Source organism: Artibeus jamaicensis, unplaced genomic scaffold, assembly GCF_021234435.1.
Source record: "Artibeus jamaicensis isolate MK-2021 breed Jamaican fruit bat unplaced genomic scaffold, CSHL_Jam_final contig_391, whole genome shotgun sequence".
NCBI lineage: Eukaryota > Metazoa > Chordata > Mammalia > Chiroptera > Phyllostomidae > Artibeus > Artibeus jamaicensis.
This window is the reverse complement of record NW_026521814.1, coordinates 33837948-33851743: the sequence shown is the minus strand read 5'-3', so window position 1 is coordinate 33851743 and position 13796 is coordinate 33837948. Positions and strand designations below refer to the sequence as shown.

The following is a 13796-nucleotide window of genomic DNA, read 5'->3' as shown; positions in this document are numbered from 1 at the left end:
AGGAGACAGTTACCTACAAAGGAGTTCCCATTGGGAACTATCAGCTGATTTCTCAAAAGAAACCTTACTGGCCAGAAGGGACTGGGAAAGAAGTATTCCAAGTCATGAAAGGCAAGGACCTACATCCAAGATTACTTTGCCCAGCAAACCTTGCATTTAGAATGGAAGGGCAGATAAAGTGCTTCCCAGACAAGGTAAACCTAAAGGAGTTCATCATCACCTAGCCCTTATTATATGAAATGTTAAAGGGACTTATCTAAGAAAAAAAATCAAAACCGTGAACATCGAAATAACAACAAATTCACAACTATTGACGACTGTACCTAAAAAAACAAACGAACAAAAAACACCCACAAAGAAAAACAAACTAAGCAAACAAGTAGAACACTAACTGAATTACAGAAATGGAGATCACATGGAGGGTTATCAGTGGGGAAGGGGTGGGGGGAGAATGGAGAAATAGGTGCAGGGAATAAGAAGCATAAATAGTAGGTACAGAATAGACACAGGGAGGTTAAGGACAGTATGGGAAATGTAGAAGCCAAAGAACTTATGTGTATGATCCATGGACATGAACTAATGTGGGTGGGAGGGGCAGTACAGGGGCGGAGGGGAATAAAGGGTGGCAAAATGGGACAAGTGTAATAGTATAATCAATAGAATATGTTTTAATAATAACTAATTTAAAAAAGAAAGATGGATCCAGCACAAAAATCTTTATGACAATACACTTGGAAATGTAGATTAAAACGTGGCCTAATAGAGTTTTAACTGAGATAACATCTGACAACCTTGGCATTAATAACATTTGTTACATGTTAAACACTAAATATAACATACAGTCAACAGCTCTGACTGGTGTGGCTCAGTGGATTCAGTGCCGGCCTGCAAAACAAAGGGTCACCGGCTGCAAAACTGAAAACACAAAAAAGATTTGTGCAGTGCTTGGTGAAGGTACCGTGACTGACTGAATGTGTAAAAAGTGGTTTGCAAAGTTTCTTGGTACTACTGACATTTTGGCCAAATAAAGCCCTGCTGTGGGGCTGTCTTATTCATAGGAAGATGTTTAGCAGCCACCCGTGCCCTCTGCCCACTAGAAGCCAGTAACAGGAGATAGCTAGCATACACAAAATATCCAGATTAATAAAGTTATTGGTGAAAATGAAAAATATATCTTTTATTTTATGGAAAAAAACTAAATGGACTCTTCTGACCAACACAATATATCTATGTAATAGGTAAGCTTCTCAAACATAAAGTGGTTTTCAAAGTGTGATTCTCAGACCACTGGAATCAACATCATATGAAAGCTGTAAAAAATGCAAATTCTTGGACCTCTCTCCTGACCTAAAGAACTAGAAACTCTGGAGGTATGTCCAAAAAATGTCTTTTGTGGGTTTTTTTAAACTCCCAGATGCTGCTGATGCCCACTTAAGTCTGAGTACCACATATTACAGAGACTATTTCATGACCTTGGAGAAGGAGTAAAGAATTTACAGGAATAATAACTAATCATAAAGAACAATACTAATCAGTTGTATCCAGTTAAAAAATACTTTCCAACACAATACAAGATTAAGAAAGTAAAAAGTAAACCTGAGACTGGTAGAAAATATTCAGAATACATATTCAACAAAGCACCAATATACAGGCATTATAAAGAACTTGAAATCAGTAAGAAAAAGGCTGACATCCTCCTCTCATATCTCTCTCTCACACACACACACACACACACACACACACACACACACACACACACACAAATAGCTGAAAACTTAAACTGGTACTTCACAAAAGTACCTAAGTGGCTAATAGGCATATGTTGAGTACCATTAGGAAAATACAAACCACAATAATTAGATGCACTATACCCACATAAGAATGGCTATAATTAAAGGGTTAATAATATCAAATATGAATGAGTTTATACAGAAGATCAAAGATAGATTGGCATAACCACTCTGAAAACCTATTTGCCAGGATCTGTTAAATGTAAAAAATATATACTGCTTCTTTTTCTTTTTTTTAATATTTTACTTATTTATTTTCAGAGAGAGGGAAGGAGAGAGGGAGAGAAATATTAATGTGTGGTTGCCTTTCGTGTGTCCCCTGCTGGGAACTGGCCTGCAACCCAGGCATGTGCCCTGACTGGGAATCGAACCACACTCCTCTGATTCGCAGGCCTGTGCTCAATCCACTGAGCTACACCAGCCAGGGCTACACTGATCTGTTGATGGTCTCCTTATTTTGTTCCATTCTTCATAAGTCTATCCTTGTGTCAATGTAATACAATAAAATAATCTTAATTATTTTTTAATTAAAAAATTTATTTACTTATTTTTAGAGAGAGATGAAAGGACGGAAGAAGAGAGGGAGAGAAATATCAATGCCTGGTTGCCTTTTGCCTGCCCCCTGTGGGGCACCTAGGCTGCAACCTGGGCATGTGCCCTAGACGGGGAATCAAACCGGTGACCCTTTGTTTTGCAGGCCGGCACTGAATCCACTGAGCCACACCAGTCAGAGCTGTTGACTGTATGTTATATTTAGTGTTTAACATGTAACAAATGTTATTAATGCCAAGGTTGTCAGATGTTATCTCAGTTAAATCTCTATTAGGCCACGTTTTAATCTACATTTCCAAGTGTATTGTCATAAAGATTTTTGTGCTGGATCCATCTTTCTTTTTTAAATTAGTTATTATTAAAACATATTCTATTGATTATACTATTACACTTGTCCCATTTTGCCACCCTTTATTCCCCTCCGCCCTGTACTGCCCCTCCCACCCACATTAGTTCATGTCCATGGATCATACACATAAGTTCTTTGGCTTCTTCATTTCCCATACTGTCCTTAACCTCCCTGTGTCTATTCTGTACCTACTATTTATGCTTCTTATTCCCTGTACCTATTTCTCCATTCTCCCCCCACCCCTTCCCCACTGATAACCCTCCATGTGATCTCCATTTCTGTAATTCAGTTAGTGTTCTACTTGTTTGCTTAGTTTGTTTTTCTTTGTGGGTGTTTTTTGTTCGTTTGTTTTTTTAGGTACAGTCGTCAATAGTTGTGAATTTGTTGTTATTTCGATGTTCACGGTTTTGATTTTTTTCTTAGATAAGTCCCTTTAACATTTCATATAATAAGGGCTAGGTGATGATGAACTCCTTTAGGTTTACCTTGTCTGGGAAGCACTTTATCTGCCCTTCCATTCTAAATGCAAGGTTTGCTGGGCAGAGTAATCTTGGATGTAGGTCCTTGCCTTTCATGACTTGGAATACTTCTTTCCCAGTCCCTTCTGGCCAGTAAGGTTTCTTTTGAGAAATCAGCTGATAGTTCCCAATGGGAACTCCTTTGTAGGTAACTGTCTCCTTTTCTCTTGCTGCTTTTTAAGATTCTCTCCTTATCTTTTAATCTTGGATAATGTAATTATGATGTGCCTTGGTGTGTACTTCCTTGGGTCCAACTTCTTTGGGACTCTGAGCTTCCTGGACTTTCTGGAAGTCTACTTCCTTTTCCAGATTGGGGAAGTTTTACTTCATCATGTTTTCAAATAAGATTTCAATTTCCTGCTCTTCCTCTTCTCCTCCTGGCACCCATATGGTTCAGATGTTGCAAAGTTCTCACAGAGGTTCCTAAGCCTCTCCTCATTTTTTTTGAATTCTTGTTTTCTTCCTTCTGTACCAGCTGAATGTTTATTTCTTCTTTCTGGTTTAAACCATTGATTTGAGTCCCAGTTTCCCTCCACTCACTGTTGGCCCCTCTATATTTTTCTTTATTTCACTTTGTATAGCCTTCACTTCTTCCTCTATTTTGCGAGAATACTCAACCATTTCTGTGAGCATCCTGATTACCAGTGTTTTGAACTGTGCATCTGATAGGTTGGCTTGCTCTTCATCCCTTAGTTCTATTTTTGGAACACTGATCTGTTCTTTCATTTAGACATGTTTTTTGTCTCCACAATCCTGTTATGTTTTAAGGGTTGGACCCTTAAGTATTTGCCAGATTGGAGCAACCCCCATGGGCTAGGTGGTGGTGCTGTATATGAAAGAGGGTAAGAGAGGGAACAATGCCACTTGCTCAGTTCTCTGCTGGCTTTCAATTACTTCCCCTGCTACCACAAGCAAATTGGGCCATTTTGGTGCTGATTCCTGGATGGATGGGTTTATGTACGTTCCAGGACCCTGTGGGTTTCCCCAACGGACTCTCCTGTGAGGCTGGGAGTTTCTCCCGCTGCCATGCCCACATGTTTTCTCAGTAGGAGGTTTTGTAGCTTTATTTTTTGGTGCTGGAATCCTCGGTTGTGAGGTCAGTTTCGTTGGCCAGTTGTTCTTCCCAGTCCACGCACAAATTTCAGAACACCCAGTTCAGCAGCCACCACCTCACCTGCCAGGTCCTCCAGCTGCTCACCTTGCCACATGTCCTCTCTGCCCATTGATTGGAATGGGGTAACTCTGATAGCACAATCGATGAAATATATTTTTCAAAAATTTTGCTATGATTTATTCAGAAGTATTTCACAAAGGAAATCTTGAAATATATACCAGTGACCATCCCAATAGTCCTTACTTGATTCGTAATTAGCCAACAAATGTAATCCAAAGACTTGCAGAACCCATTTACTCATCAGGATGTAGTATCACAGCAGATAACTGGTTAACAGATTACCCCTGACCTGAAAACAAGCAATTTTCATAGGTAGGTACTGTTTATTAAGAATAAATCCCAACTACCCCCTGAACTTTTATCTTCTAAAAACAGGCCTGAAAAATCCAACTTACTTGCTTTTGGTGCAGATTGCACACTTGTATCTCATACATCCAAAAGGGGAAAAACAATTTTAATTTCAAGTATGCATTTCGATGGTACTATAAATTTAGATTCACAAAATCCTGACATAATAGAATATTACAACCGGCCCGGGCTGGTGTGGGTCAGTGGATTAAGTGCCAGCCAGTGAACCAAAGGGTCACAAGTTCAGTTCCTAGTCAGAGTACATGCCTGGGCGCTGGCCTAGTCTCCAGTTGGGGGCATGACGAGGCATCCACACATTGATGTTTCTCCCCCTCTCTTTCTCCCTTCCTTCCCATCTCTAAAAACAAATTAAAAATAAACAAAAAACAATTTTAAAAAATAGAATATTACAACCAACCTAAGTCAGTAGTTGACACTGAGGATCAAATGATACGTACATATAATGTGGCCAGGAACACCAGATAATGGCCTATAGTTACAGTCTACACAATTTTGAATATTGTAGAAACAAATGCTCAGACAGACTATTCATATGCTGAACAGTAATGTGAAAATAAGGCACAAAATATTTATTAGAAATCTCATAATGTAGTCAGTGTCAAAACAAATAAAAAGGTGTTCAGGAATCTCTACAGATGTGCATAGGCCTTCACACCTTAAACTTCATCCATTTCAAACATAAATTGAAGGAAATTCTAACAACAACATAGATGTGGCTCTCTTAACAAGCAGAAAAAGATTTGTTAGGTGCTATATGCATCAAAAATGAGTCACTTATCAAAACAGTTTTGATAGTGTCGTGAAAAGCATTTACAACTTGAGCATAACAATATTTTCTGTGATGAGTGTTACAAACATTTTGCAAAGCCAAGTACTGAAGATTCTGATTGATTAATGTTAAAGTCGTCTTTGTTTTTGTTTTTGTTTTAGCAATATCAATGTTTCTGTTATTTGAAAAGAAACTTTTACTCTGTTTTTATATTTCTTTGATTAGTCATTTCTAGATTGTAACTGAAAATAAAAAACATGTTTATGTGAATATAATAAATGCAAATTTGCCGTTTGAATTTTTCACATTTCAGCACATACTAGTAATTAATGTATCTCTTGGATACATGCAGCCTACACTATAATTTTTCTGACTGTGACCTCCACAGGTTCAAAATATAAGTAACAAGGCCTTGAAGACTCCGCTGCCTTGGACCTTGCTGTGCCTAGGCAAGGTCAACCCCACTGAGTTCTTTGAACATCGCTGCCAAGAGCAAGCCTTTGGGCTGTGTCTCCTTCGAGCTGTTTGCAGACAAAGTTCCAAAGACAGGAGGAAACTTCCATGCTCTGAGCACTGGACAGAAAGGATTTAGTTATAAAGGTTCCTGCTTTCACAAAATTATTCTGGGATTTATGTGCCAGGGTGGTGACTTCACATGCCACAACAGCACAGATGCATCCTGAAGTACACAAGTCCAGGCATCTTTTCCATGGCAAATGTTGGAGCCAACACAAACGGTTCCCAGTTTTTCTTCTGAACTGCGAAGACCGAGTGGCTGGACAGCAAGCACGTGGTCTTTGGCCAGGTGAAAGACAGCATGAATGCTGTGACATTCATGGAGCACTACAGGTCCAGGACTGGCAAAACCAGCAAGGAGATCGCCCTTAGTGACTGTGGACAACTCTAACAAACCTGACTTATGTTTTATCTTAACCACCAGACCATTCCTTTTATAGCTCAGGAGAGCACCCCTTCACCCCCGTCTGCTTGGAGTGTTATATAATCTTCCTGCTCTTGCTGCAGTTCATTTGGGTTCCACATTTTCCCTACCTCTTCCACGTCTAGCTGGTTTGCAGAGTTAAGTTTAATTATGAAATGAAAACTAAACAACAAAAAATATATATAATAGATTTATAGCATAAGCCTTTGTGTAAATTTCAGTTATTAGCATATATTTTACTCCTAAACAAAACTTTAATATTCCCATTTCACCAAGGAGAAGCACAAATAATGAGTTTTGATGTCTTAAAAAAGTATGTTACAATCTGAATAATTAAAAAATAACTGGATTCCTGAACCAAATTATTCAATCATTCAAAATTATTCATTGAGCACCTTTAACAGGCATTCTGTTAGATGTTGGGGACCCAGTACAACAGAGGTAGACAGACCTAACACCTCACACATATGACTCAAGTCTAGATTCTGAGCAGGCAACAGTTAAGAGTTGCCACTTTACGAAATATTGTTTCAAGAAGGATTTTTTTGTCTAGAGTCTATATTTGTAATAAAACCCAGCACACCAAGATTTATAGTTCTTGGTTTTGTGTTTTCTTCTTAAGTAGAAGAAAAGCCCCTTGAACAAAGTGAGTGCATTGTAGACAACTGTATATTCATGAGGGTTGCAAGACGAGTGTAACCAAGCAGGCACCAAGTGACTCTCAGGTCAATGAATATACATCAACACAAGTCAAATAGACATTTTTCTTAATGTGTTTCACAATTTCTGTGATGTCTGTGATGGCTACTGGATCTTCCCTAAGAATAATGGAGTAGTAGTTTACACTGTCACACAGGCAGTCACAGAAGATTCAGGAAAGCAGTAAAGCAACCAGTGAGATGTCAGAGAAATGAATGAGGTGGGGTGTCTCAGAGGCAGAAGGAGAGAATATTTGGAGACTATTTGAATTTGGCAAGAGAAGGAGAGAGTGACAGAAAAGAGCAGGGACATAAGAACATTAGATGGGAATTGGAAAGCCATTTATTTTTATGCATTTATTGTATGAATGAGAAGATTTTTCAATACCACATAAGACTATATTACAAAGAGGCTGAATTAGAGAAATGTGAACAGAATGAAGGCTGGTACCGAGGGGAAGATGCTGAAATCATGAGAGGAGAGTCAGAACTGGAGAAGAAATGAGAAGCTGAATTGGTGACTAGGGTTTAGGAAAGGGGCATGTTGTTTTTTTTTTTCTCCTCTGGGGTGGACGATGGCGATGCTGATTTGTCTGTTGGTAGAAGAAGGAAGTCAGACAGAACTATCATGTGGTAGGGTTTATTTAAAACAGAAATCAAAGACAAACTTTTCTGAGAGAAAGAAGTAACATCTGTGCAGTAATGTTTTTGCAAATTCAGTTGCTAGCAGTTCTCCTAGGAGGTGGTGACAGTGAAGATGGTAAGAACTCCGGCAACTGCCCAGCTGGGTGCAAAACGAAGGGGGTGGGGTGTGTGTGTATATGTGTGTGTGTGAGTGTGTCATGTTGTGCCTTGTGTGTGGTGTCCTCAGAACACACCTGGAAGGTGAGAATGTCGGCACAGTTTCATTCTGAGTATACCTTCAGTATCACTTTAGGACCCTATGCTTTCTGAAGGTTGTGCAAGGTGGGGGAAAGTAGGTTTACAATTGCAGGCATATGAAAGCGCTTATTCTTGTTATTATTTATTAATTATTGTACTATTTTTCCTTCTAACAACTGTTAAGTCTACTTTTGACCCAACCCTTATATAAAGCATGGGGCCCTGGGCAGGTGAATGTCTGCTGAGGTAACTATGGCTTCCCTTATCTCCAGATTCTGAGATTTCCCTCTCTGCTACCTTTCTTTCTTCTTTCTCTTCCCTTCCCAATGCTCTCCCCCCGCAACAGCCTTCCAGGACCAGATCTTCAGAGACATCTGTACTTTATCCTTATACAACCATTCATGGACACCAAGTTGGGGCTCTGGCTGGTTGGGTGAGTTGCAGATTTATAGCTGGAACAGCAACTCTGGTGGTTTTATTTTCCTGCGGCCTTGGTCGAAGGGCAACTTCAGCAACAAGGAGATAACAAATAGAAGAGTTACAACAAAGGTTTCACCGTGAATTGACACATTTACTTCACAAACATGCCAGTACATGGATGCTTGAATGTAAGTTCAATTCCCAAAATGAGCTGGTGCAATATTGAGTGGAGTATGTTTGTCCCAATGAGTTTTTTAGTTCGATTTTTCCCATATTTAATCTCCTTAGCAACCTCTATCTAAAACCTAAAACCTAAATAATTTCATTGACCCTAGTTATTAAACAGAATTCTCTCACACTAAGGTCTTCCTTATTCTCTTTCTCTCACCATTTATGCCATTTTCTTTCAATAATTTACTTCCTTCCATTTCCAAAAAAAAGTTACCCATTTTTTGCACCTTCAAATACCACCAATTGTTTTTTCTGAACTTGAATAAACCAAACTTTGTTCCATTACCTCAAATCCCCCAAACTTCTCTCTTCTACTTCCTGTTTTCTGCTTCTACTAATTTCAACTTTTTTAACTCCCTTTCCTCTAATATACAATCCCTGTTCTCTAGATCCCTTTGAGGTACAGACAACTACAGGCTGTGAACTGCACCCTGGGGAAGTCAAGCTAGACTTCTGGCAACTTGCTTATCAAGGATCAGCGCTTCTGAGTATCCAGAACACTTCATGCGTGCCAACTCTAGAGGGTGGAACTAGAGCTCAGCAGATGTGCAGGCTATTCAATCAGTACAGCTGTTGTCAAGCAAGTGATGCTCAGGGTCCTCAGTGACACCTGCCCACGTTATCTCTTAAGTGCCCTTGATGCAGGGAAGGCAGATCTCCAGAGAAAAGGTCAGTCCCATATCCTTCCTCCAAGAATTTTCTATTCTAAAAATTATACCTTCCTACCATCCTTTTAAATTTATGATAAGGAGTCAAGGGGAAATACATGATGAATTCCCAGGGTGGGACAGAGGTGTCTGTCTAAACTTATGTGAAGATATGAACCTCCAAGTCTGTGTTAGGGTCCTTATCTGAATGTCTTTCCTGTCTTCTGCAGTAAAACCAGAGGCCTGGCTGTCCACTGGCCCCAGTCCTGGTCCTCACCATCTGTTGATGGTTTGTCATGTCTCTGGCTTCTACCCAAAGCCAATTTCCATTACGTGGATGCGAGGTGGACAGCCACAACAGGCCTCTCAACAAAGTGATATCTTGCCCAATACTGATGGGACATGGTATCTTCAGATTTGCTTGGATGTGGAAGCCACTGAGACATCTGGCCTGTCTTGCCGGGTGACACACAGCAGTCTAGAAGGCCAGGACATCATCCTCTACTTGGGTAAGAAACAACTGGGCTCCACACTGGGAGTAGGAGTAGATGGTCCACAAGCGGAGCCAAAGAGGCAGATAAAAATCTGGAATTTATGGATCCAAACCCAAAAGAATGAAAATAAGTCAATAAATAAGGGTTGGAAATAAGAGACATGTAGATGTAGGAAGATGTTCAGGGTTAGATTAAAGATTCATGTCTGAAGAGGGATGACAGAAGAAACAGGAAGAAAGGAGATTAGTGAGGTGAACATTCAGATTTTAAAAAGCAGGTGAGGGAAATGCAGTAAACAAGGGGTGGATTTGAAATGACACCCTTGTGTGCACCTGAACCCACAGACCATCCTAAGTCCAAGGGCTTGATCATCTTGGCAGTGATGGTCCCCCTGGTGCTTCTCCTGACAGGTCTTGCATTTTGGCTTAAAAAGCGCTGGTGAGTTCTTTTTTGTACCCATCTTTCCTTTTCTTTTATCTACTCCCTACTTGTCTTCCCATATTTTTTTTCTCTCTCAATTCTTTCCCCAGTCCCTTTCCTTTTACTCTTCAATTCTCACCTCCACCTCATGTACGGTAACTTTTACCTCTGCTCTTATCAGGACATGCTGTGAACCTCCTTCCACTCTTCTTCCTTTGGAATGAGATTCCAGCAGCTCAGGGACTCAGGACATATTCAAATGCAGCACGGTGATCATGTCCTTCTGTGTTTTGTACAACTTTTGTTGTTGTTACTGATGTTTATTTAATGATCAGTGATTAACATAAGCTAAATGTAACTTGGCAAGATTTGCTTGCTGACCCAGTTGTTAGATTTTAAAACTCCTATGTTAACTCTGGATAAAATGAAATCCTAGTAACCTCTACATATTGGAAAATAAATGAATTTCAGGCCCATTTTAGATGTCACTTCTTTCTGTGGGCCTTCCCTTGTTGACAATTAGCGGCAGTGTCTAAACTTCTACCACCCTTTGCTGAGTTTACTTCACTCTTAACCCTTTTGAAAAGGCACAGCCATGTATGCCTCTTTTCTTCTTCTAATTTTTAAGTTTCCTGAGAGCAAAGTCTATGTCTTTTTAAAGTCTGTGTCACTTACAAAGTATATTAACTGTATGTAGTATGCTTTCAATAAAAGCCTGTGTTAAAAGTTTATGCCAAATATACAGTTTTTTCTTATTATTTATCTTCCTGACATGTTTGTACTAGTTGAGACATTTTATGATCTTTCTGTTAAAAGTCTTCACACTTTACTAGTTCCTTAGTTACTTCTCCGAGTCCCTGAGGAGAAACACAATTTTGCCTTTAACCATTCTTACAACTGTAGAGACCTATTTGTGTGAAATTTTTGTTCCAAGAAGGAGAAAAGCAGGTTACGGTCCTCACTATTTACTGTGGATCAGGGACAAACATAGTTACCACCTTGGAGCTGGTAGAAATCTGTGTCCTTGGACCTCACCTCAGACTTACTGAATCATAATTGCACTTTAGCAAAATCAGCAAGGGATTCATCACGTACATTAAAATCTGAGAAGCACTGATAAAGGTGCAGTCTGAGAGGCAGCAGTGCAAGCGTGTCACAGAAGTAAAAAGAAGATGCTCAAGAAAAGGGAACTGACTGTTGATAGTCAGGATTGAAGTGAGACCAAAGCAAGGAGTGTACACACTCTACATTCCTACTGGTTATGGCTGATGTGTTGAAGACACAGCCAACACTAAGGTAATAAACGCTGATTCATTGCTCCTAGGGACAATACAGAGTTCCTGTGAATCTGTGGTCAGATCATTTTTGTCAACTAGTGAAAACACAGCTGTTTCACATGTGTCTTTCTGTTTAATGACACCTTCTTTAATGTACACATAATTTCAAATTATTATATGCAGTATTAAAGATTTTATTTTTTAAAGCTTTAATTTTTAGAGAGAGGGGAAGGGAGAGAAACAGAGGGAGAGAAACATTGATCAGTTGCCTCTCATATGTGCCCCAACCAACACCAAACCCACAACCCAGGTATGTGCCCTAAATGGGAATCAAACTGGCGACCTTTAGCTGAGTAGGGTGATGCCCAACCGACTGAACCACACTGGCCAGAGCTATATGTAGTATTTTTTAAATAATAAAACACCAGCCAAGAATGTTTAACATCTTCCTGACCATGGGTAATGCAATTACAAGTATTTCTGACTTTTAGCAACATAGCTGTGCTATCTATTATGCTTAAACAAAACTGGTCGTTATATAGTGAATTCACAAATGTAGCTCCTTTCTCCCTCTATTCCTAGCTTCATTAGAGCATCGTAATAGTTATTTTAGCATGATGTGAGCAGCTCCACATACAGATCAGCAAAATCCTCTTGTTTTTTCTGGATTTAATGTATTGCTTATTTATTACCACTGAACTCATGGCCAACAACACTATAACACATGCCTGAGCAAAGCTTACCTATACATGCATTTCTTCTGTAAGGTATACTACAGTGTATTTGTGCTTAGGAACACTAGAGAGCACTATGCTTCAAGGATATTTTAAACACTGAAATTACCAACAAAAGGAACAAAATTGGTGGAAAATGGGGCACTGAATACACCACAAAAGGGACACTTGGTTATAGTGCAAGAACTAAAACAAGGAAAGCATCATGCTGTTTAGCCTCAGCACAAATGGCAATGTAAGTTGAGATATCCATGACTAGAGCTTACTTCAGAATTCATTAATTAATTCCAAAAATAATTTTTAAGCACTTGCTATGCAGCAGGGACAAACTGAGTATAAAGTAACAGAGGAGACAAAGATTATCACTGTCTTCTGAGCTTGAAAACTCTGCCTTCCTCATTTGATTACACAAGTTTACTGTTTTCATTGTTGCATCTATCTTACTTTCTTAGTATAGCTACTTATTTGGGTTGAACTAGAGGAAGGGACTTCATTTTACTATGTGTAGAGAGCTGAGAGAAGGGGACCAGGGCAAGGACAACATCCATATGAACTTAGTACAGGTGGCGGCACCTGCACATGTCAAAATTTTGGTGAAATAAAGTGAGATGGGAGAGCAGAAAAATATTAAAACAGTGGGATGAGGAAGAGCACACTGTGGAACTTCTGCAGTCTTCCCATCTGAGTTAAGCTGGCTGATTGCTTCTCTAGATTCCAATCTACCTTGTCACCAGTGCATAGCAGCCATGTGGTTTTGGGTTGGTTGACTCCACTCTCATCTGTACTTTGATCAACCTCAGGCAAATATGAAAAGGCATCCTTTGACAATGTGACATGTAAAGGGTGGACTGGTAACCTATAATTTAAGCCAAATCATCATACAGATCCCACTTATCCTAGCTCAGAGTGATGGTTCAGGGCTAGGCATCTGCTCTAAGGTGGTGCAGTTTATATGAAGCCTGATTCTTGTGATGGATAGTAGGAAAAAAAGATGCTCCTTCTTGTCCTGGATGTTATGGTGTGAGGTATAAAGCTTGAAACAATTAAAGCTATTTTTTCAACACTAGAGAAGCAAGCTGAGAATAAAATTATACAAGCAAGGCAGAGAAATTATATACTTGAAAATCTTGTTAAGAGGGTAGAACTTAAGTGTTCTCAACACAAAAAAGACTAAAACGAGTAACTATGTGAGATAATGGACATGCTCATTAACTTGACTGTCAAGATCACTTCACAAATGAAAACATTGAGTTGTAGACTTTAAATACATAAATTTTCATTCATCAATTATACCTCAATAAAGCTGAAAACAACAACAAAAACAATTAACAGAACTTTTTCTTAAAAGGCAGAGACAACAGGCCCACGAAAAAGTCCAAGTTACACTCTAGTTAAAGCCTAAGTGACCCTGAGTTCTCAGTTTGGTCAGCCCATAAATTCCCTTTATTGTTTCAGCCCAATAAGTGGCATTCTTTCTTTTCTTAGTGACAAAAACATCTTCTCTGATGTACATGAACTTCAGGGGACTCAGC

At 39.4% G+C, this 13796-nt stretch overlaps 1 protein-coding gene and 1 pseudogene across 3 annotated transcripts in view; one reads left to right on the top strand and one right to left on the bottom strand.

Moving 5' to 3' along the window:
• FAM117B (family with sequence similarity 117 member B) overlaps positions 1–13796 on the bottom strand; it is a 110010-nt gene that overhangs the window by 35855 nt on the left and 60359 nt on the right. The gene's annotated exons all lie outside the window — the stretch shown is intronic.
• LOC119055273 (T-cell surface glycoprotein CD1a-like) lies at positions 7815–11008 on the top strand (annotated as a pseudogene).